This window comes from Rhinoderma darwinii, chromosome 4, assembly GCF_050947455.1.
Source record: "Rhinoderma darwinii isolate aRhiDar2 chromosome 4, aRhiDar2.hap1, whole genome shotgun sequence".
Taxonomy (NCBI): domain Eukaryota; kingdom Metazoa; phylum Chordata; class Amphibia; order Anura; family Rhinodermatidae; genus Rhinoderma; species Rhinoderma darwinii.
In genome coordinates this window covers 113,100,667-113,123,885 of record NC_134690.1, presented here as the reverse complement: position 1 = coordinate 113,123,885, position 23,219 = coordinate 113,100,667, and positions in this window count along the sequence as shown.

The following is a 23,219-nucleotide window of genomic DNA, read 5'->3' as shown; positions in this document are numbered from 1 at the left end:
CCGTGTATGAGCTCCTCAGCGCCAGCCTCGGAGTTTGAGGGCTTTAGCGGTATGCACGGCCAACTCATGCCGACCTCCTGGAACTCCCCGCCGGCTTCGCTCGCGGGTCGGTCCCGCTGATTTTTCTACCTTCATAATAAAAAAATCTTTTTTTTTTTATGGCATTTTCGGAAGCCTCAAGCCCACCTGGAGTTGCACGAGCAAGGCCACGTCGGCGTCTCCTTCCGAAAGCGGCCGGGAGCCAGTTCCGAGTATGAGCGGCGTGTGCCTGCCTTTTGCACCCGTGGGGGGATAGAGGGGCCATGGGGAAGCTGTGCATGCCCAAGCTTCAAACTGTCACCATGTCAACAGACATGGTGACAGCGTCCCGATCGCAAAGCAGGATTCAAACAGGACCAATCAGAGTGGTCCCTGTGCCGGAAACGAGCTGTGATTGGTCAGTACTGACAGGCCAATCATAGCGCAGGAGCAGTGTTGCCTGCCTATTGCACCCGTGGGGGGAATAGAGGAGCCATGGGGAAGCTGTGCATGCCCAAGCTTCAAACTGTCACCATGTCAACAGACATGGTGACAGTGTCCCGATCGCAAAGAAGGATTCAAACAGGACCAATCAGAGTGGTCCCTGTGCCGGAAACGAGCTGTGATTGGTCAGTACTGACAGGCCAATCACAGCGCAGTAGCAGTGGTGCCTGCCTATTGCACCCGTGGGGGGGATAGAGGAGCCATGGGGAAGCTGTGCATGCCCAAGCTTCAAACTGTCACCATGTCAACAGACATGGTGACAGCGTCCCGATCACAAAGCAGGATTCAAACAGGACCAATCAGAGTGGTCCCTGTGCCGGAAACGAGCTGTGATTGGTCAGTACTGACAGGCCAATCACAGCGCAGGAGCAGTGGTTTGCCGGCATCTCCGTCTCTGACAAGCTCTTTCCTGTCAGAGAGCTTGTGAGAGACGGAGACAGGAATAAATACAGTGCGTAAGTTCAAAAAAACCAGCGATCTGCCGCTTTTCTGCCCTTTTGTGCCCACTAACCTGTTTTTAGTTAGTTAGGTAGCACAAGTTTTTCAGTATGGCCAAAAGAGTCTTTTCAGCCGAGGAAGCATCTGCAATGCTGTGTTCCGACACGGACAGCGCAAGTGAAGGTGAGGAGCAGTTCGTGCTTCCATCTTCCTCTGCATCTAGTGACTCTGAATCTGCACCCCCCAGTCGGCGTAGAAGAGACGTAGTTCCTGATCTGCCTGAGCTGACCTGGGAAGCTGCAGAGAATTATACCCCCCAGGTGCCTGAGTTTACAGCCCGCTCAGGCATTCAAATTGAAATGACGGGTTTCAGCCCCATTGATTATTTTAACCTTTTTTTTTCAGACTCCCTTTTAGCGTTAATGGTCCAGCAGACCAACATCTATGCGGAACAATTTATCGCCCAGAACCCTGACTCTTATTATGGGAGAAGCCAAAATTGGACCCCCACAAACCTAGTGGAATTGAGGAAGTTTTGGGGCATATTTTTAAGTTTTGGCCTAATAAAAAAGCCTAGGATTAGAGACTATTGGTCCCTTGATATTTTATATAACACCCCCATTTACCGCACAGTAATGCCAAGGAAGCGCTTCGAAGCCATCCTGAAATTCCTTCATTATAATGATAATAGCCAGTGCCCACCCCCACAGGCCCCAAATTTTGATAGGCTATATAAAATACGACCATTGATTGCCCACTACTCCCAAATTTTTTCCCACGTTTATACCCCCCAGCAAAATATTTCGGTAGATGAATCCCTAGTCAGCTTCAAGGGTAGACTGCACTTCAGGCAGTATCTACCCAATAAAAGAGCCCGGTACGGCATAAAGCTCTACAAGCTGTGCGAAAGTGCCACCGGTTACACCTACTCCTTTAGGGTCTATGAGGGAAAAGACTCTCATATAGATCCCCCAGAATGCCCCCCTTTCCTTGGAATTAGTGGAAAAATCGTATGGGATCTTATCCATCCTTTACTTGGGAAAGGCTATCATCTTTATCTGGACAACTTTTATAACAGTGTCCCCTTAGTAAAAGTTCTCTTGTCCAGATCCACCTTGGCATGCGGAACAATCCGCAAAAATAAGAAGGGCCTCCCCAAAACATTGCTGGGTCAGATCCTAAAATTAGGAGAGAGCAAAGCTTTCTGCTGCGACAATCTGCTCCTCCTAAAGTATAAGGATAAAAGGGACGTCCTTATACTGACCAGCATACACGACAGCAGATGCAGCCTAGTCCCTGTACGTGGATCCACTTCCCAAGTCCCAAAACCATATTGTGTACAGGAGTACAACAAGTATATGGGTGGCGTTGACCTGTCCGACCAGGTTATAAAACCATACAACGCCATGCGCAAGACCAGAGTATGGTATAAGAAGCTGTCTGTGCATCTTACACAGATGGCTTTATACAACGCCTTTGTCCTCTATAGATATGCCAGCAGTGGAGGTACGTTCCTGCAATTTCAGGAAAAGGTCATAAAGTCCCTGATGTTTGGTAACCAGGAAGGAGAGGGCAGTTCATCTGGCTCTTCCGTCAGTAGGATAATTCCCGGCCAGCATTTCCCCACAGAAATCCCCCCCACTGAAAAAAAAAAGAAGCCCCAAAAAAAATGCCGTGTGTGTGCCAAGCGAGGCATTCGTAAGGACACCACATACCATTGTGAGACATGTCCCACAAATCCCGGCCTGTGCATGAAACAATGTTTCAAAATTTATCATACCTCCTTGGATTTTTAATTTATTTATTCATTATTCACCTTTTCTGTCTCCCATACTGGCCATGACCAATTATTAATTTTTCTACTGACCAGCCCCATTTAAAATTTGATCATTTAAAAATTGTAAAAAAAACACCTAAAACAAAACTAAAAATTCTCACTATACCCCTAGATAATTTCCTCAATGGGTGTAGTTTCCGAAATGGGGTCACTTGTGGGGGGTTTTCACTGTTTTGTCCCCTCAGGGGCTTTGTAAATGTGACAAGGCCTCTCAAACCATTCCTGCTAAATGTGATCTCCCAAAGCCAAATGGCACTCCATCCCTTCTAAGCCCTGCCCTGTGTTCAAATATCCGTTTATTACCACATGTGGGGTATTGTTTTACTCGGGAGAAATTGCTTTACAAATTTTACGGTGCTTTTTCTCCTTCAGTCCTTGTGGAAATGAGAAAAAAATGGCTAAACCTAAATTTTCTTTGAATAAATGTTGATTTTAATTTTCACGGCCTACTTCCAATAAATTCTGTAAAAAACCTGTGCGGTCAAAATGCTCACCATACCCCTAGATAATTTCCTTGAGGTGTCTAGTTTCCCAGATGGGGTCACTTGTGGGGGGTTTCCACTGTTTTGTCCCCTCAGGGGCTTTGTAAATGTGACAAGGCCTCTCAAACCATTCCTGCTAAATGTGATCTCCCAAAGCCAAATGGCACTCCATCCCTTCTAAGCCCTGCCCTGTGTTCAAATATCCGTTTATTACCACATGTGGGGTATTGTTTTACTCGGGAGAAATTGCTTTACAAATTTTACGGTGCTTTTTCTCCTTCAGTCCTTGTGGAAATGAGAAAAAAAATGGCTAAACCTAAATTTTCTTTGAATAAATGTTGATTTTAATTTTCACGGCCTACTTCCAATAAATTCTGTAAAAAACCTGTGCGGTCAAAATGCTCACCATACCCCTAGATAATTTCCTTGAGGTGTCTAGTTTCCCAGATGGGGTCACTTTTGGGTGATTTGTACTGTTTTGTCACTGCAAGAGCCCTTCTAACAAAATAAGGCCCCAAAATCCACTAGGTGTTCCTTTGCTTCTGAGGCCTGTGCTTCATTCCAGTAGCACGCTACGACCACATGTGGGATATTTCCTAAAACTGCAGAAACTGGGCAACAAATATTGAGTTGAATTTCTCTGCTAAAACCTTCTGTGTAATAAAAAAATAGTATTAAAAATTTATTTCTGCCAATAAATATGAAATTTGTAAATTCCACCTCTACTTTGCTTTAATTCCTGTGAAATGTGTAAAGGGTTAAGACATTTTCTAAATGCTGTTTTGAATACTTTGAGGGGTGAAGTTTTTAAAATGGGGTGACTTTTTTGGGGTTTCTAATATATAAGGCCCTCAAAGCCACTTCACAACTGAACTGGCCCCTGTAAAAATGGCCTTTTGGCATTTTCTTGAAAATGTGAGAAATTGCTGCTAAAGTTGTAAGCCTTGTGATGTCATAGAAAAATAAAAGGATGTTCAAAAAATGATGCCAATCTAAAGTAGACATATGGGTGATGTTAATTAGCAACCATTTTGTGTGGTATAACTGCCTGTCTTACAAGCAGATACATTTAAATTGAGAAAAATGCTAATTTTTGCAATTTTTCTCTAATTTTCGGTGTTTTTCACAATTAAATATAGAACATATCGAGCAAATTTTGCTAGTAACTTAAAGTGCAATGTGTCATGAGAAAACAATCTCAGAATCGCTTGGATAGGTGAAAGCATTCCAGAGTTATTACCACATAAAGTGAACATGTCAGATTTGAAAAATGAGGCTCTGTCAGGAAGGTCAAAAGTGGCTAGGGCGGGAAGGGGTTAAATATTTATTTATATATATATATTTTTTATTATTATTATTATTTGCATTATTATTTTTCTTTTTATGACTATATTGGGGATTTTCTGATTGAAGATCCTCGTTATATTCATATCAAGCTGCGATAATATACATCATTTGTATGGGTATTATATTGCTTAAGTTTTGGATTTCGATGCTTTGTGCTTTGATACTTATTTTTAAAAGAATATTCTATGAAGCTTGTATTCATCATTTTAATTGATATTCTTGTTAAAGTCTGATATCACATTCATATGATGTTTTACAAAATGTGTTTCAGATATAAATACATATTATGTACTTATTTAAATCTGTTCTGATCTCCTCCTTCCATTGCAACATGGTGATGCGGACATTCACCTTTTGTTTATGTCCGCCTTCCTAGTGTTTTGAGATAACAGGGTGTTATTTACACTCTCTGTGAGTAGACACTCCTGGCAACTTTGCCCTTTTTCAATATGTCCACGTATGCTTAAGTGTCACGTGTGCGTCGCTCTGGTCCCCTCCCTCCGGCACCGTTTGATGATGCAGTTGTCTCTCTGCTGTTCCGGGGTAATGGGAGCATGGCGGCACTACACGTGCACATGTGATGCACTAATAGGATTTTTATGTATGTGATTGTACCAGTACGGCATCAGCATTATATTATTGGCAATTTTGCCCTGTTCCAAAATGGCGATGGCTGCTCGAGTGTCACGTGAGCGCCGCTCTGGTCCCTTCCCCTCGGCGCCGTTTGATGATGCATTTGCTTCTTTGCTGTTCCGGGGTGATGCGAGCATGGCGGCGCTACACGTGCACATATGATGAACTAATAAGGTACTCTGGGCTCATGTGATTGTTTGTTGATGTATACTAAACCTGTTTGTGTTATGAATGGTTTCCTCTGATTGGAATATGTGATAGCGTTCGCTCCTATATATACTCATGATTCCTCACTGACCATTACCCCTTGAAAAAGCTGACGGCGAAACGTACGTCGTGGTGTCTTGGTGTGGTCTGTGGTTGGTTCACTAAGTGGCAGGCATGCAGAACATGGGTTGGTGTTGGATATGGATTTGATCCTGATTTTTCATATCTTGGATTACTCCTCTTGATTTTGTCACCTGTACTCTTTGTTCAGTGTTCATACATTCAGTGTACCGTTTATTTTTGAGGTATTCCTGTATGGTATGTTCAATACCTTGACAATATATTGTTTGATTACATGGATTTGTAATATGATATATTTACTGCTCCCTTATACCACTACCACATTTTTATTATGTGTTGTTTTATATTGTATGTGATGGTCTATGCATGTTTTTAATATTTTCCAAATAAAGATATATTTTTGATATATTGGTTTGTGCTTTACTTGTACTACAGTGATCTACAATTTCTAGTATTGTTGTCTATATATGTCTTGATAGGTATTCTACACCAAATTCTGACCTACTCTGTATGTTACTAAGACTGTTACTGTAAATATAACTATAGAGGAACCAACATTTACTACAAAGAATGATTTTGCAAATTTTGTAGCGCGACACTAAAGAGACTAATGGTTTCTTTCATTTCTTTATATTTGCAAAGTAAATCAGTAATAAGCTAAGTGATCAAATCAAGGCCAGGCACCGCAACCGAATGCAGGAGCCCCAAATTGTACCTGTAAAACATATCGTGTCTGACCAGACAGTCGCTGTTCCTACAGTGCCTCTATGGGAGCCACCCTTCCTACCTCATGGCCTGTTCCTAGTGTAAGGACGAGCCGTCTGGTCTTGCTTGAGCCACAAATGTCTGGCAACTCTTGGTACGTACGCCACTTCGGGCCCTAGTGGTGGTCAGCCACTACCTAAGGCCGCCCACGGCGTCATGATGGTCCTTCGAGGTTGCTAGGCGCAAGGCTCAGCGCCCTCTCCCTGAGTTCTAACTCATATCACCGATGACACCACTACAGATCACACAAGAGGGAGTGCGAAAAGGACATAAAAAATGGGGGAGACAGAACTCACATAAGAAGAGACAAATGATGGACTGTCTTGAAGAGAATGGAAGTTTGCCATCCTCTCCTACAAATTTTTATTTTTTTTAGAATGTAATTACATATTTCTCAACAAAGCTGAAAAACAACAATCTGGAATTTCCATTTAAATTTTTAATTTTTTACTAGGATATTACTACTGATAGTAAAATCATCGGGACTGCAGCTAAGTAGCTGCTAGTAATTTCAAAACATGTTTAGTCTAAGCAAAAAATTTTTAATTTAATACATTTTTATATTCACAAGTCGAATTATCTTACACTGAAGTTACTCTGCCTGTCAAAATGCTTCTGCCTTTTAGTCTTGCTGGGTCAGTAAAGTCCTTAGGACATTGTACTCCGATTATTAGCAGTCTCGTCTCATCCAGCACATACGTGTTTCTGATCAATTGTTTGAAACTCCAACATCTGATATCAATTTCTTATATTATTAAACTCTTATTAAAATCATATTTATTATTATTAGACACCTCCTGACGAAGGTTGCGAAACGCGCGTCGAGGTGCTTGGTGTCCAGGTATCCCACTCCATTCTCATCATCATGTCCTCCTCAGGTATATTGACTTTCAACCACTAGTTACTTGTACCAGTGTATGTTATCTGTTGCACCCTTATCCTCTCTCTTACATTGTTTTGATATAGGATTACCAATACGGCCATACTTTGCCAGAGTAATACATAACTTTTTCGATAGGTTTCGAGCATTGCTCTAAACTAATTGTGCTTTATATCGCATTTACATAGCAATACTTACAGCACTGTTCTGAATGATCAGTGTATATAGTAACACATATGAGCAAACATTTATCGATCGTCACCTAATACATACAGCACTGCTCTGATTGATTTGTGTATACTTTAACACACATGGTATCCAATTTGTATTTTTCCTGAGGAGTGGTGATAGAGTTTGTGAGGAATTACTATAATTCATTATTTACGATACTATATCGGGAATTACCTGGTTTTCTTTTAACCCATTTTAAACATGTCTATAGTATATACTTGGGAGGGGGGTTATTTTTGTACTATGTACTGATGTTAAATAAAATACTGTATAATGTGTTTAATAAAATTGCATTTTGATGAAATTTATTACATGATTTCAAGATTTCCTTTTTTGGTTTCAAATCTTATTAAAATCACCAGGGCACTGAAATCACCATTCTAAAAGTTATTCTGCGTTTTTCTAATTTCACCACACATGAATCAATTCACTAATAGAAATGTAAAAAATATGCATAAACACACAAGTAGAATAGGCAATAATATATTAAGAGCAAACCATGAATAATACATAATACAGTTGCATGGAAGGATATTAAAATTCCTCTAAATATAAGCATCTTGCTTGAAAAATCTGACTTCAAAGAAACCCATTGAACTTATTAATACAGCGAGGTAATGCAGAGGATATTGTGACCAACTATAGATAACATCACATTTTAGTTCTTTCAATGGATCTGCTGCTTATTACATCAAAAATTAGCCCTAAGTCACCATGAGCAGAATGAAAGAGACCATGACATAAAAGTATAGATAAGAGCTGGCAATGAACTTAATTAGTTACTGACTGTGCCTATGCAATGCCGGCATTATGTATTTATGACAGAAGGATTGAAAATGATCCATTAACGTGTGATATATTTTTCCTTAATTTTTGTTTATACCTGTATTGGATACCGGAATACTGTGCACTGGAAAATTTAGGAATTCATTTTCAATAACAGGTTTGATTGATGGTTCTGCCAGTATATGTACCGTTGTTTAAACTTGGCCCTGGTGGATCTCTTTCTTGAAAGGTCAGATAACATGTTAAGCATATTTCCTGCTGTTTGTTCAATATTTCTTGTAAAGATGCACCACTATATTTTTCAACTAAAAATTGCTTGATATTTTATGTGGCTGGCAGCTAAAGTTAGTGAAATTAATAGAAATCTTAGGAAAATGTTGCATTCCTAGTTCCCAGGATATACGTGTTATTAACTCATTGAGTAACTGTTAAAGGGTTACTAAACGCTCATAGTGACATGTCAGAAGTTTTGATTGGTGAGGGTCCGAGCACTGACACCCCCATGATTGCTAGAACGAAGCCGCAGAAGCACTCGGGTAAGGAATGAGCCGCTTGGTTTCTGATTGGCTTTTCTCGAAGAGCCAATGTAACGGTGTAACAAAAAACACAAAAAGATCCTGGTAGTTGGCGGGCACATAAACAATTACTATAAACTAAATGCACAAAGCCAAGTGAAGCCCTATTTCCCAACTACCTATACAAGAACTAAACTTATAATAATCAAACTGATTGACAGAATCAATAGCGCAGTCGACTATGCTATTGATTCCGTCAATGGAAACCTTACAGAACAGTGACAAACGGAAACCATTTGCAACAGATGCGTTACCATTGAAATCAATGGTAATGCAAACGGAAAGCTATGGTTTCCGTTTGTTTTAGTTTGGTTTCCGTTCACAGGTTCCCCTGACGGAAAGATCCGACAAAACCCACACACGAAACCCAGACGCAAAAGTGAACGAAGCCTTATCCCCAGTACTCTGCTTTCCCCACTACCTTATTGTCCCTGGAGGGATTGTGATTCACTCTGGGCAGCAGAAAGCGCAAAGTACAGCAACAGCACAGCAGAGCTGTGTCTCAGTAGCAGACAGTGCATAATTACCGAACTATCATACACCTTGTAATAGAGCGGCATGCAGAGAACTGTAAATATTACTGGACAACTCCTTGATACCAAATTAGGATGATAGTTAGGATATCTAGGGGTGAGTTCCGTAGATTATGGTTAATCTGGTTGATGCCTCTTTAGGAACAGTGGCTGTTTGGGTGGACATGCTTATTTATATTTGTTTGTCTGCACTGCCACATGCCATAGGCATATCCATTTGAATGCCTGTATATTACAAGCAATCACAAGTGGTGTTGAACTCCACACGGAACACGGAAAGGAGCACTATACGCCCCTAATATCACCTATATTCTGGAACTTCATGCTTTTGGGAGGACTGCTTGTCTATGTCAATCTCTAAAAGTTTTTGAGAAGCACTAAATGGAGATGGATTAGAACGGGCACGGTCAAAGATCAGAATGATAAAGATCTTCCCTCCTTGTCTCTCCTGGGTCTAAATATAGGCCATACGTAATGTATTTCATAGCAGCATTGGAATGTGCACGCTGGAATTACAATCTTGGATCAGATGAGTATAAATTGGTTATTTTTTGAGCTGCTATACTACTCTTTGTATACCACTATTGTTGCCAATGGACAGATTGTGCTGTTCTGCAAAAACATGCACACTTAAATTGTGGTGTGGATGAACGTAACCGCGGTATTGAATCACTACAGATAATATTCAGATAGTTTGCATATACTACTATCATTTGATGGTCAGATTGTGCTGATCCATGCTGCAAAAACCCGCATACTCCAAGCCGCAGGTGTGAACAAAACCAAGGGTTCCACATATAACTACTGTTCAGACTGGACAGACTATGTTGATCTACGATTTAAATTAAAGTTGCAGATGTGAACGAAGCCTTATGTCTCTTAGGAATCACGTGGAAATAATTATTTAATTCATTACATTAGTCTATATCTCTCCCCCATGTACTAATGTGTAAAAAAAATTTGATCGGTTAACAGTTTTTATATGTCTCTATATATATTATCTATAGAACCTGGCCAGGTGATGAGCTCTCTTTTAAATTGTTAGGTTTATATTATTGGATAAAGTATCTCTTTTTTCCAAAATCCTTTTTCTATGAATATTTTAATGAATTTAGATTAAACAAAAACTAAAAATTTCTATCCCTAAGAGTGCCTGGAATGTTTCTGGAATTTTTTTTTCTTTTTCTTTTTTTACATATTCTATTCTTTCCCGAAACGGTACCGTGCAATATTCTGATTGCATTTTTTTAGGAATATAATAAAAAAATCTTTTCTTCTATATTTAATTTTACACCAATAGATAATTATTTACCATATGACTATATTGACTTTATATGTCTGTGTTATGTGATTTTGACTCTAACATATTGCCCAAAATGGGATATTTAGCCATGGGACTTTATTTATTCTTATTATGACGTCATACATGGATACTGATCTATACTGTGAGTTTTGGTTTTCTTGGAGTTGTGTTCTGTGTTTTACAGTGTGACGACTATATCATCCTGTGCCCACTTTTTCCCTTCTTTCAACTAATTGTAAAATTGTAACATATATTTCTTAATAAATGTAATTTACTTATTTATTTATCTTGCGCAATTGCATTCTTTGTGCTTTTATTGGTTGGTCAGTATGTAAAGGAGCCTGATCATTTTCGGAGAGGTTTGTTTTGTGGGTTATGTAAATATAGCCATAACAAAATTAAAACAACAGCAATGCACAGAGCTGGACAATACAATAGAAATAATTACTTCTGAGCTATGGTGCCATCACCTGGTGACAATTCAGACACATATACACTACCGGTCAAAAGTTTGGGGTCACCCAGACAATTTTGTGTTTCCCATGAAAACTCACACTTATATTTATCAAATGAGTTGCAAAATGACTAGAAAATATAGTCAAGACATTGACAAGGTTAGAAATAATGATTTTTATTTGAAATAATAATTTTCTCCTTCAAACTTTGCTTTCGTCAAAGAATGCTCCATTTGCAGCAATTACAGCATTGCAGACCTTTGGCATTCTAGCTGTTAATTTGCTGAGGTAATTGGGAGAAATGTCACCCCATGCTTCCAGAAGCACCTCCCACTAGTTGGATTGGCTTGATGGGCACTTCTTGCGTACCATACGGTCAAGCTGCTCCCACAACAGCTCTATGGGGTTGAGATCTGGTGACTGCGCTGGCCACTCCATTACAGAGAGAATACCAGCTGCCTGCTTCTTCCCTAAATAGTTCTTGCATAATTTGGAGGTGTGCTTTGGGTCATTGTCCTGTTGTAGGATGAAATTGGCTCCAATCAAGCGCTGTCCACAGGGTATGGCATGGCATTGCAAAATGGAGTGATAGCCTTCCTTATTCAAAATCCCTTTTACCTTGTACAAAGCTCCCACTTTACCAGCACCAAAGCAAACCCCAGGACCATCACATTACCTCCACCATGCTTGACAGATGGCGTCAGGCACTCTTCCAGCATCTTTTCAGTTGTTCTGCGTCTCACAAATGTTCTTCTGTGTGATCCAAACACCTCAAACTTCGATTCGTCTGTCCATAACACTTTTTTCCAATCTTCCTCTGTCCAATTTCTGTGTGCTTTTGCCCATATTAATCTTTTCCTTTTATTAGCCAGTCTCAGATATGGCTTTTTCTTTGCCACTCTGCCCTGAAGGCCATCATCACGGAGTCGCCTCTTCACTGTAGACATTGACACTGGCGTTTTGCGGGTACTATTTAATGAAGCTGCCAGTTGAGGACCTGTGAGGCGTCTATTTCTCAAACTAGAGACTCTAATGTACTTGTCTTGTTGCGCAGTTGTGGAGCGGGGCCTCCCACTTCTCTTTCTACTCTGGTTAGAGCCTGTTTGTGCTGTCCTCTGAAGGGAGTAGTACACACCGTGGTAGGAAATCTTCAGTTTCTTGGCAATTTCTCGCATGGAATAGCCTTAATTTCTAAGAACAAGAATAGACTGTCGAGTTTCACATGAAAGCTCTCTTTTTCTAGCCATTTTGAGAGTTTAATCGAACCCACAAATGTAATGCTCCAGATTCTCAACTAGCTCAAAGGAAGGTCAGTTTTATAGCTCCTCTAAACAGCAAAACTGTATACACCAGTGCTAACATAATTGCACAAGGGTTTTCAAGTGTTTTCTAATTATCCATTAGCCTTCTAACACAGTTAGCAAACACAATGTGCCATTAGAACACTGGAGTGATGGTTGCTGGAAATGGGCCTCTATACACCTATGTAGATATTGCATTAAAAAACAGACGTTTGCAGCTAGAATAGTCATTTAGCACATTAACAATGTATAGAGTGTATTTCTGATTAATTTAATGTTATCTTCATTGAAAAAAACTGTGCTTTTCTTTAAAAAATAATGAAATTTCTAAGTGACCCTAAACTTTTGAACGGTAGTGTATGTATATATATATATATATATATATATATATATATATATATATATATGCAGACACACACAGGGAAATAAATACACAGACAGAAACATATACAAATACATAAAAGGCACATATATACAAACACAAAAGACACATTCACATACGGACCATATATAGCCACACAGGCACATATATACACAGTACAGATAATATATTATTTGTGACCCTAAACATTTGAACGGTAGTGTAGGTGCTTTTAATAGGCTTGTAAACCCATTTTAAAATTGAGAACCACAGGTATTTGAAGCCCCCTCTTCATAACTGTATAGGATTACCAAATGGCCATTGGAGAGGGTGGGTGGAGGCCCCCTAGGTGACATACAGATGTGTCCTTTCTTACCTTTTCTCTTATCTCAACATATCCTGAGATGTGTGGCGCAAAATGACCAGCTTTGAAAAAAGAAAAACGATTTCACAATACTCTGTCACAAGATTTGTAATGCTATATAGGGCTATGTGTGGCCACCCAATGATTGTTATCAAGGCTGGCCTTAGGGGTGTGCGACCTGTGCGATGTGCACAGGGCACTGCACCCTCCCAGCATGTAGGGGGCGCCACAGGGCTCTGTTCTACTCTGTCCTCAGCTCCTCGTTACACACACAGAGTAAAGAAAAGCCGAGGAGAAAGAGCAGAGGAGGATGCTCCGCACCCAGCACGTCCTGCAAGAAGCCTGTGATCCTGTCTGCAAGGGGGGATGGTAAGTGTCACTGTGTTTGTGTGTGTATATATTCCAGTATGTGTGTGTGTGTGTGTGTGTGTGTGTGTGTGTGTGTGTGTGTGTGTGTGTGTGTGTCTGTGTGTGTGTATGTGCGTGTGTGTGTGTGTGTCTCTTGGTAAATGTGTGTGTTCAGCATTAAAGTAGAACAGATAAAATTAAGATATCTGTGCTGCCCCTCATATACTCTGCGGCCCCATATCTACTCTGCTGCCCCTTATATACTTTGCTGCTCCCTATATACTCTGCTGTCCCCTATATACTCTGCTGCCCCTTATATACCCTGTTGTCCCCTTATATACTGTGCTGTCCCTTATCTACTTTGCTACCCCTATATACTCTGCTATCCCCTTATATACTCTGCTGTCCCCTTATATACTCTGCTTACCCTTATCTACTTTGCTGCCCCTATATACTCTGCTGCCCTTATATACTCTGCCATCCCCTTATATACTCTGCTGCCCCTTATCTACTTTGCTGCCCCTATATACTCTGATGTCCCCTTATATACTCTGCTGCCCCTTATCTACTTTGCTGCCTCTATATACTCTGCTGTCCCCTTATATGCTCTGCTGCCCCTATATACTCTGCAGTCCAACTATATACTCTGCTGTCCCCTTATATACTCTTAAGGGAAACACCACATTTTCATATATGGTAATCTATAAAACGTTAACTTTTTAAAGTGTATCTGCAGTTTGGTGGTGCACTGCATAATATATATATATATATATATATATATATATATATATATATATATATATAGTGCCTCTGCGTGTTTATATGTGCCTGTGTGGGTATAGTTGTCAGAGCGTGTTATCTGTAGTGTTACATAAGACTGCAGATAACACTACTACATTATCTGTACTCAGACTTATCACTGTCTGTTATCTGTGGTGTTACATAGGACTGCAGGTAACATCTACTACATTATCTGTACTCAGAGAGTTATCACTGTGTGTTATCTGTGGTGTTACATAGGACTGCAGGTAACATCTACTACATTACCTGTACTCAGAGAGTTATCACTGTGTGTCTGTGGTGTTACATATGACTGCAGGTAACATCTACATTATCTTTACTCAGAGAATTATCACTGTGTGTTATCTGTGGTGTTACATATGACTGCAGGTAACATCTTCTATATTATCTGTACTGTGTATATATGTGCCTGTGTGGCTATATATGGTCCGTATGTGAATGAGTCTTTTGTGTTTGTATATATGTGCCTTTTATGTATCTGTATATGTTTCTGTGTGTGTATTTATTTGCCTGTGTGTGTCTGCATATATATATGTATATATATATATATATATATATATATATATATATATATATATATATATACTACCGTTCAAAAGTTTAGGGCCACTTAGAAATTTCCTTATTTTTTAAAGAAAAGCACAGTTTTTTTCAATGAAGATAACATTAAATTAATCAGAAATACACTCTATACGTTGTTAATGTGCTAAATGACTATTCTAGCTGCAAAAGTCTGTTTTTTAATGCAATATCTACATAGGTGTATAGAGGCCCATTTCCAGCAACCATCACTCCAGTGTTCTAATGGTACGTTGTGTTTGCTAACTGTGTTAGAAGGCTAATGGATGATTAGAAAACACTTGAAAACCCTTGTGCAATTATGTTAGCACCGCTGTAAACAGTTTTGCTGTTTAGAGGAGCTATAAAACGGACCTTCCTTTGAGCTAGTTAAGAATCTGGAGCATTACATTTGTGGGTTCGATTAAACTCTCAAAATGGCTAGAAAAAGAGAGCTTTCATGTGAAACTCGACTGTCTATCCTTGTTCTTAGAAATGAAGGCTATTCCATGCGAGAAATTGCCAAGAAACTGAAGATTTCCTACCACGGTGTGTACTACTCCCTTCAGAGGACAGCACAAACAGGCTCTAACCAGAGTAGAAAGAGAAGTGGGAGGCCCCGCTGCACAACTGAGCAACAAGACAAGTACATTAGAGTCTCTAGTTTGAGAAATGGGATGCCTCACAGGTCCTCAACTGGCAGCTTCATTAAATAGTACCCGCAAAACGCCAGTGTCAACATCTACAGTGAAGAGGCGACTCCGGGATGCTGGCCTTCAGGGTAGAGTGGCAAAGAAAAAGCCATATCTGAGACTGGCTAATAAAAGGAAAAGATTAATATGGGCAAAAGCACACAGACATTGGGCAGAGGAAGATTGGAAAAAAGTGTTATGGACAGACGAATCGAAGTTTGAGGTGTTTGGATCACACAGAAGAACATTTGTGAGACGCAGAACTGAAAAGATGCTGGAAGAGTGCCTGACGCCATCTGTCAAGCATGGTGGAGGTAATGTGATGGTCTGGGGTTGCTTTGGTGCTGGTAAAGTGGGAGATTTGTACAAGGTGAAAGGGATTTTGAATAAGGAAGGCTATCACTCCATTTTGCAACGCCATGCCATACCCTGTGGACAGCGCTTGATTGGAGCCAATTTCATCCTACAACAGGACAATGACCCAAAGCACACCTCCAAATTATGCAAGAACTATTTAGGGAAGAAGCAGGCAGCTGGTATTCTATCTGTAATGGAGTGGCCAGCGCAGTCACCAGATCTTAACCCCATAGAGCTGTTGTGGGAGCAGCTTGACCGTATGGTACGCAAGAAGTGCCCATCAAGCCAATCCAACTTGTGGGAGGGGCTTCTGGAAGCATGGGGTGAAATTTCTCCCAATTACCTCAGCAAATTAACAGCTAGAATGCCAAAGGTCTGCAATGCTGTAATTGCTGCAAATGGAGCATTCTTTGACGAAAGCAAAGGCTGAAGGAGAAAATTATTATTTCAAATAAAAATCATTATTTCTAACCTTGTCAATGTCTTGACTATATTTTCTAGTCATTTTGCAACTCATTTGATAAATATAAGTGTGAGTTTTCATGGAAAACACAAAATTGTCTGGGTGACCCCAAACTTTTGAACGGTAGTGTATATGTGTGTCTGTGTGTGTGTGTGTGTGTGTGTGTGTGTGTGTGTGTGTGTGTTTGTATTTCTGTATATTTACCTATGTGTATGTGTGTATATATATATTTGCCTGTATGTCTAAATATGTCTTTATGTATGTGCAGTATATATGTACCAATATGTAAGTGTCTGTATATGTGGTTAATTTTTGGTTTGTGGAGGGCGGCAATAGAGTGTAACGTCTATGGCCACGGTCCGTCGTTCGGTCGTTAACCTCGACGGCCGGGGCCATGGACATCTTACCTCGTTGCAGCGTCGTCCTCCTGTCAGGCGCCGGCACTCACTTCCGGACTCTGAGTGTCCCCGGCGGGCGCACGCGCCCGCGCGTGCACGGCCTTAAAGGGCCAGTGTGCACATTTTTGCAGGAACTCTGCAATCTAGCCCAGGATGCCCTGGGCTATAAAAATGTCTCTGCCCTCTTGCTCTTTGCCAAAGAGTTATTCGTTACCCATTGTTTATCGTGCTTATGGTCTCCCAGTGTCTTCCAGTTTCCCAGTGTACCTTGCTCCTGTATCCTGTATCCCGTATCCTGTTTCCGTGGTACCTAGTCCTATTGCCGTGCTGTGCTATTGCCGTGCTATGCTACTGTCTACACTTGATCTGCTACGCCTCACCTGACGAATTCCCGCCGCCTGGTCCTGGACGTGCCTGCCTCGCTACTGCCTACGATTGCCTCAGGTTCCCTCGCTGAACTAATTGAACTCTGTACTTACCTGTTTGGTCAGTTGCCATCCCGCTACGCGGTACGGCCCAGTGGGTCCACACCTTGCATCGTGACATAGAGAGTCCTGTACAGGGTGCCATTCAACCTAATGCCGGTTCTGGTATTGATGGTAGTTGCAGCTTGTCAAGGGTTTTTCTAGCATGTTTTTCAAGGGTTTTTCTAGCATGTCGCGATATTGTATTGAAATGGTTTCATGAGAAATTGGAGTCCTTAAATTCCTAAATTCAAGCAAAGGTAAGGATGGACACATCTGTAACACATCTCTTTAACCCAGAATGTCTCTTTAATACTTAATACTGTCACTATGGGGTCTCTGGAAACTGATGTGGAAGTTTTGATTTTTCTCGTTTTTTTTTTTCCTTTTCCCATTGGATCTGGAGTAGGGGGATGGGTGGGCTGTCAATTGGTTTGGATATTGCATGCACTGTAATTTTGCATTGTAATTTTCTTTAGTGTAATGCAATATTTTGCTAAATAAAAGGATATAAATACTGCCACTGCGCAAATACTGTATGCCCTACTATGCTGTTTATGAGCAGATCTGGTTGAGCAAAGTGACCGCTCAGAATACCATGTGAGGGGGCTCAAAGGGGGCACTATATTTTTTCTCACTTTTGAATTTATGTTGTTATGTGACTGTTGGCACTCTTTCATGTGGCTTTTCCTAGAGTTCAGCCAAAGATATTCTTTCCATTTGTAGAAATCAGTATTCCCACATTCATGATGGATAGAAGGTCTGCAGAATTCACTACTGAAGATACATTTCAAGCAAATCTATTACACATGATCACTGCCAGATATTAATTGAATTAGCGTTTTTTTGCCAAACTAAAATCCTGACTTAAGCAATATTTTAATTTCTAAAAGCATTGCTCTTTAAATTATCTAAATGTTACCTGTAATGCTTTCAAGACTCTTTGTATTCTTCTACTCTAGTGAAAAATTTGTGTCCAATAGTAAGCAGTATAGCCTGTGGTTAAACATGTCCTTTTTCTCAGTAGAATTTGTTATAAGCTGTCATTTTGACATGAGTTGGTTATGAAAGTACTGAATGATTGTACAATATTATGTGCTACGCTTGTACACTTCGTTATTTCTCAATATCACAGAACTATATAGTGACATTTAGCTTTAGTTTCATTGTAAAACTGCAGTATATATCCAGCCTCAGAGATATATTATTCACGTGTCTTATAGTAGGTCATCTGCTAATCACCTCCAGGGAGTCCCTTTCGGCTTTAATGCTATTTCAGGAATATTACGATGATAAAACGCCACAGCCTGATGTATCTTGTATGTTGCCTAGAGCACATTCACTGTGTACATTCAGTTTGACTCATTCCAGATTCATACAAGAATAATTGCTCAGGATTACTGGTAAGCTACAACAGTAAGGCATTAAGCAAGATGTACATTGCATTTGATGAGATTCACAACTATCATGTTCATGTGCATACTTTCTATTTAAGGTTAGTGTCTTAAAAATCTAATCTTATACTAGAACCATGTTTTATTTTCTATGGTTCATGTATGGATGGATGGACACAACATACACTAACAGTGATTGACTGTACTAAGTGATTGGTCTGATTGATTTACTGCAACACTAGTAAAAATGCACTAAACTGTGGACAATATTTAAACTGTGTGTGTGTGTGTGTGTGTGTGTGTGTGTGTGTGTGTGTGTGTGTGTTTTTATATATATATATATATATATATATATATATATATATAGTGTGTATATATATATATATATGGACAAAAGTATTAGGACACACTTCTTAATCATTGAACACGTTTAAATCAAAAACTGTGCATGAGGTGCTTCAGGGAATGGGTTTCCATGGCCGAGCAGCTGCATGCAAGACTTACATCGGCAAACACAATGCCAAGCATCAGATGGAGTGGTGTAAAGCAGCCGTCACTGGACTCTGGAGTAGTGGAAACATTTTCTGTGGAGTGATGTATCACGCTTCTATCTGGCAGTCTGATGGACAAGTCTGGGTTTGGCGAATGCAGAAGAACGTTACCTGCCTGACTGCATTGTGCCAACTGTAAAGTTTGGTGGAGGAAGGATAATTTTATGGGATTTTTTTTTAGGGGTTGGTCTAGGCCTCTTAGTTCCGGTGAAGGGAAATCTTATTGCTTTAGTAGAATTGTATGCTTTCAACTTTGTGGGAACAGTTTGGGGAAGGCCCTTTTCTGTTCCGGAATGACTGTGCTCTAGTGCACAAAGCCAGGTCCATAAAGGCATGGTTGGGTGAGTTTGGTGTGGAAGAACTTGACTGGCCTGCACAGAGCCTTGACCTCACTCCAATCAATTTTTCTGGATTATTTTAATGGCCATTTTTTACAAAAGTGATAACAGGAAGTGCCGCCATGTTGATTGTAAGTTGGTGTATGTATCAGCATGAATAAGGTCCTGTCTTATATTGATAGTTTATGATAGGTGTGTCCTTCTGTAATTTCTCTAACTGACTGCTAGTAACTAAAGTGATAATGATGGAGTGGTGGAGAGGAGCAGGGAAGTGAATAAAGTGGAAACTGGGGTACAGCAGAGAGATGTGTGTGGTGAATTGTACAAGGGGTGCTATACTGGCACGTACAGCTGAAGTGGGTTTATTGTCCTCAATATGCAGCATTATGTCATGTATTAAAGTAAGGTAATTAGAACAGCCTGCACCATACATGCTATGCATCACAGGCCAACCAAATATTCTTAATTCGGGCATTGCCCTACTTACCCAAATCCCTATTTAAAGATTAATAGTAAAAAAAACACCACCAGATATAGGATAGTGGACATGTAAAGAAAAGCAAATCTGACATTTTTTAGCGTTGACATTTTCATTATATTTTGATTCCATTGTCTGCATAAGTCTTCTTTAATGTCTTCTCCCAAAATGAGATCCTAACTAATTCTAAATGTGTAAAGCTCTTAATGCCTTCTGCCATCTAAAAAAAATCTGACAGCTAGAAATAATCAAGAACTTCAAACAACATTTTATGAGTCATGCACGGCTTTTATTAGTTCACACTGTACTTTGATATGTAACTGGAATCATATTGCTACTTGTTCATATTTTTTGCTTCGAGTATGTTTAGTCTCTTATGGTGGTTAATTATTCATAGAAAGTATCTCGTCTAATTCTAATAATCTACATGTGGAAGGCCAAATCTACATTTTTACGTGTCTAGAATTACCAGGTCATTGTGAAGAAAATGCAGACGAATTAGGCACATTATATTTTAGCTTTGCCTTGGGTTAAATTTGAGAAAAGGATCCTATAGAAGAACCTTCCATTACCTGCATGAGGTTATATAGGATCAATGTCCTGCTGAGTTAAAAAGGGTGAAGAGAATGGGCATGCTGAGTCACTAACAACTAGAATTCAAACAGCAGACATACTGGAGATTTCATTTCACACTCTGTGATAGTAAAGCTGTGTTCACAATTGCATTAGAAGCTCCGTTCTGAGCCTCTGTCGCAAATTCCGTCAAATTTGACGGAAAAAATAGCACAGCAGGCAGCACTATATTTTCTGGTAAAATGACGGACAAGCCAACGGAACCCAACGGACATCTGTAGTCAACGGGGTCCATTGAGAACTATTGGTGTCCATTGGGTGACGGATCCGCCACTTCGTTAATTTTATTGTTCTGCTCCCATGACGGAGCAGAAGATCGAAACTGAAGCACACAGATGTAAATAAAGTCTAACAGGAGCCACGATGTAGAAGAGGAAACTTTGGATTGTACCCTTGTATTCTTTCAATTGTAGTCATTCAATCTATACTATACAGTAGATTGTGTTTTCATTTGATGATTGTACTTTTATTTCATTATCAAAGTTTTGTGCAAACATTGTTGCCACCATTTAACCCCTTGAGGACAAAGCTAAAAAGGCTAATTCTAAGATTCGATTCCGCACACAGTGCTTTTTTGCCGTGTTTTTCACTGAATTTGTTTTTTACTTCGTTTTTCTGGTCCAAAATGCAGAGAGCTAGATGTTAGTTAAAAGTCTATAGTGAACTATGTAAATGTCTACATACATTGTGTGGTCGCAACGGTACCACTACGCCTTGATTTCTGTAGGTTCCAAATTAGAAGAAGGTATATATATGCATGAGCTCGGTGAGTCAGTCTGAGACCATGTTCTCAAAAAGAAAGAGTCCAATTTATTATCATATACAGCATATATTTATAAGACACATAGAACAAAGAGCATGACTCATAGGGGGTAGTCTGCAAAGGGAGAAGCCCTCCCTCTGACCTTGATGAATACAGAAGAGAGTGAATTCCTTTGTACTAAGCACGTGATCACTAAATGTTACTTGCATGAACTGTTTTACTGCCAAGAAGAAATAACTAAGTAATCTGCAGAGCATCTGCAGATTATTACAAGGCAAACTTAAAAAAAAATAATAATGAATATCATACTGTGCAGTGTATACTGACACAAAATACAAAACATGAAATTTTGAAACTATTCCTTCACAAGTCCCACTTTTGTGATAAATTAGGTTACTGAAATACCCATAAATGGAACTTTGGCTACTTCCTTCAGCGAAGGCAGGGCTTATGGAAGTGGTTGTCTTCACCTGATTCATCATAGATCAGTGGCGTAATATCTCACAACAATCTTTCATTATAGGGTAGAGGTCTTCTACCAAAAGCCGTCCTTATTTTACAAAAAAACATAGCAATTAAAACATGTTAGTATCACAAAGTAAGTCATTAAACATATAAGTGGTTGAAACAGGTAACTCAATATTTTTGGGGTCGTGGGTGAGAACCCTGTAAAGATGTCATACCAATGATATGTAGTGACATCCTGAAGTTGTGATGCCAAATGTGTTAAATGGCCTCCAGTAATAGTGGCTGCCATTTTTACCGTTTGTAAAGTCACATTGTGCGCTGTCATCATTTTCCTGACCTGGTCAGACTCTAGTAATATTTCCTTAAGTTTACTCAAGGGCAAAATAAGATTTTCGTAGGGTAAAGGTTCTGGTAGCCATACTGTACTAATAGTTTCCTCTAGATTAGGAAGAAACACAATGGTTTGGTTGTTCCACTGTATGTGTGTAATATTATACATACATCCTGAAAAGGCACCGGTTTTACCGACTTGTGTTAGAGTTTCTGGTTTGTTAGTTATTATACATATATGCTGTGGACTGATTTCGACATGTACATGTAGGTATTCACTAGGTATTACTGTGAATGCACATACGTTGTCTACATGTTCCATTAAACAGGGTTCATACATTGAAAATTGTTGGTTACATACATACCCCTGGTCTGTTAGCTGACACAAGTCTATGTTATGTGTCTTGTTGTTGGTGTCAATATGGGTGCCCATAAATATTTGTATGGTCCCATTTAATAACATGGGACTTTGTAGGAGTGATTCAGACACACCTGTGTTAGTTAAGCAAATTTCAATGCTGAAGTGACTTTCAACTGTGCGATCATTTGTCTATAGGTGAAATCACAACAAGTCATATTAACATGCATGGTATAAGTTAAATTAACTACTCCTTGGTCTATTTTGACAAAAACAAGTCCTTGTCTGTCTCTTCTCCCAATGAACCAGGGGCAATCAGATCTTGAACTCGTTATATTGAAGACATTGTACTTGTAAGTAAATAAACAATTTCATAATTTTAGAGTTCTTCCGTGAAGCTTATGAAGCCTTCACAATTGTCTGGATCTGGAATGGAAGAGAAAACTGGAGAATGTATTTTAGTGAGGTGCCCATGTAAAGCTTGTACATAATCGGTTAACCTACCATACTGCATTTGAAGCAACTGTGGAAAATAACATCCTAGCCTAGGAACCGAGCCCAAAAAAACTTCATAGGGACTCAACCCTGTCTTTTTGTTGTTTGTATATCTCACCGAAAAGAGGGCTAATGGTAAACACTCGGTCCATGGTTTCCAGGTTTCCACCATTGCCTTTTGGATTTTTATTTTTAGAGTCCCATTTAACCACTCGACCTTCCCACTACT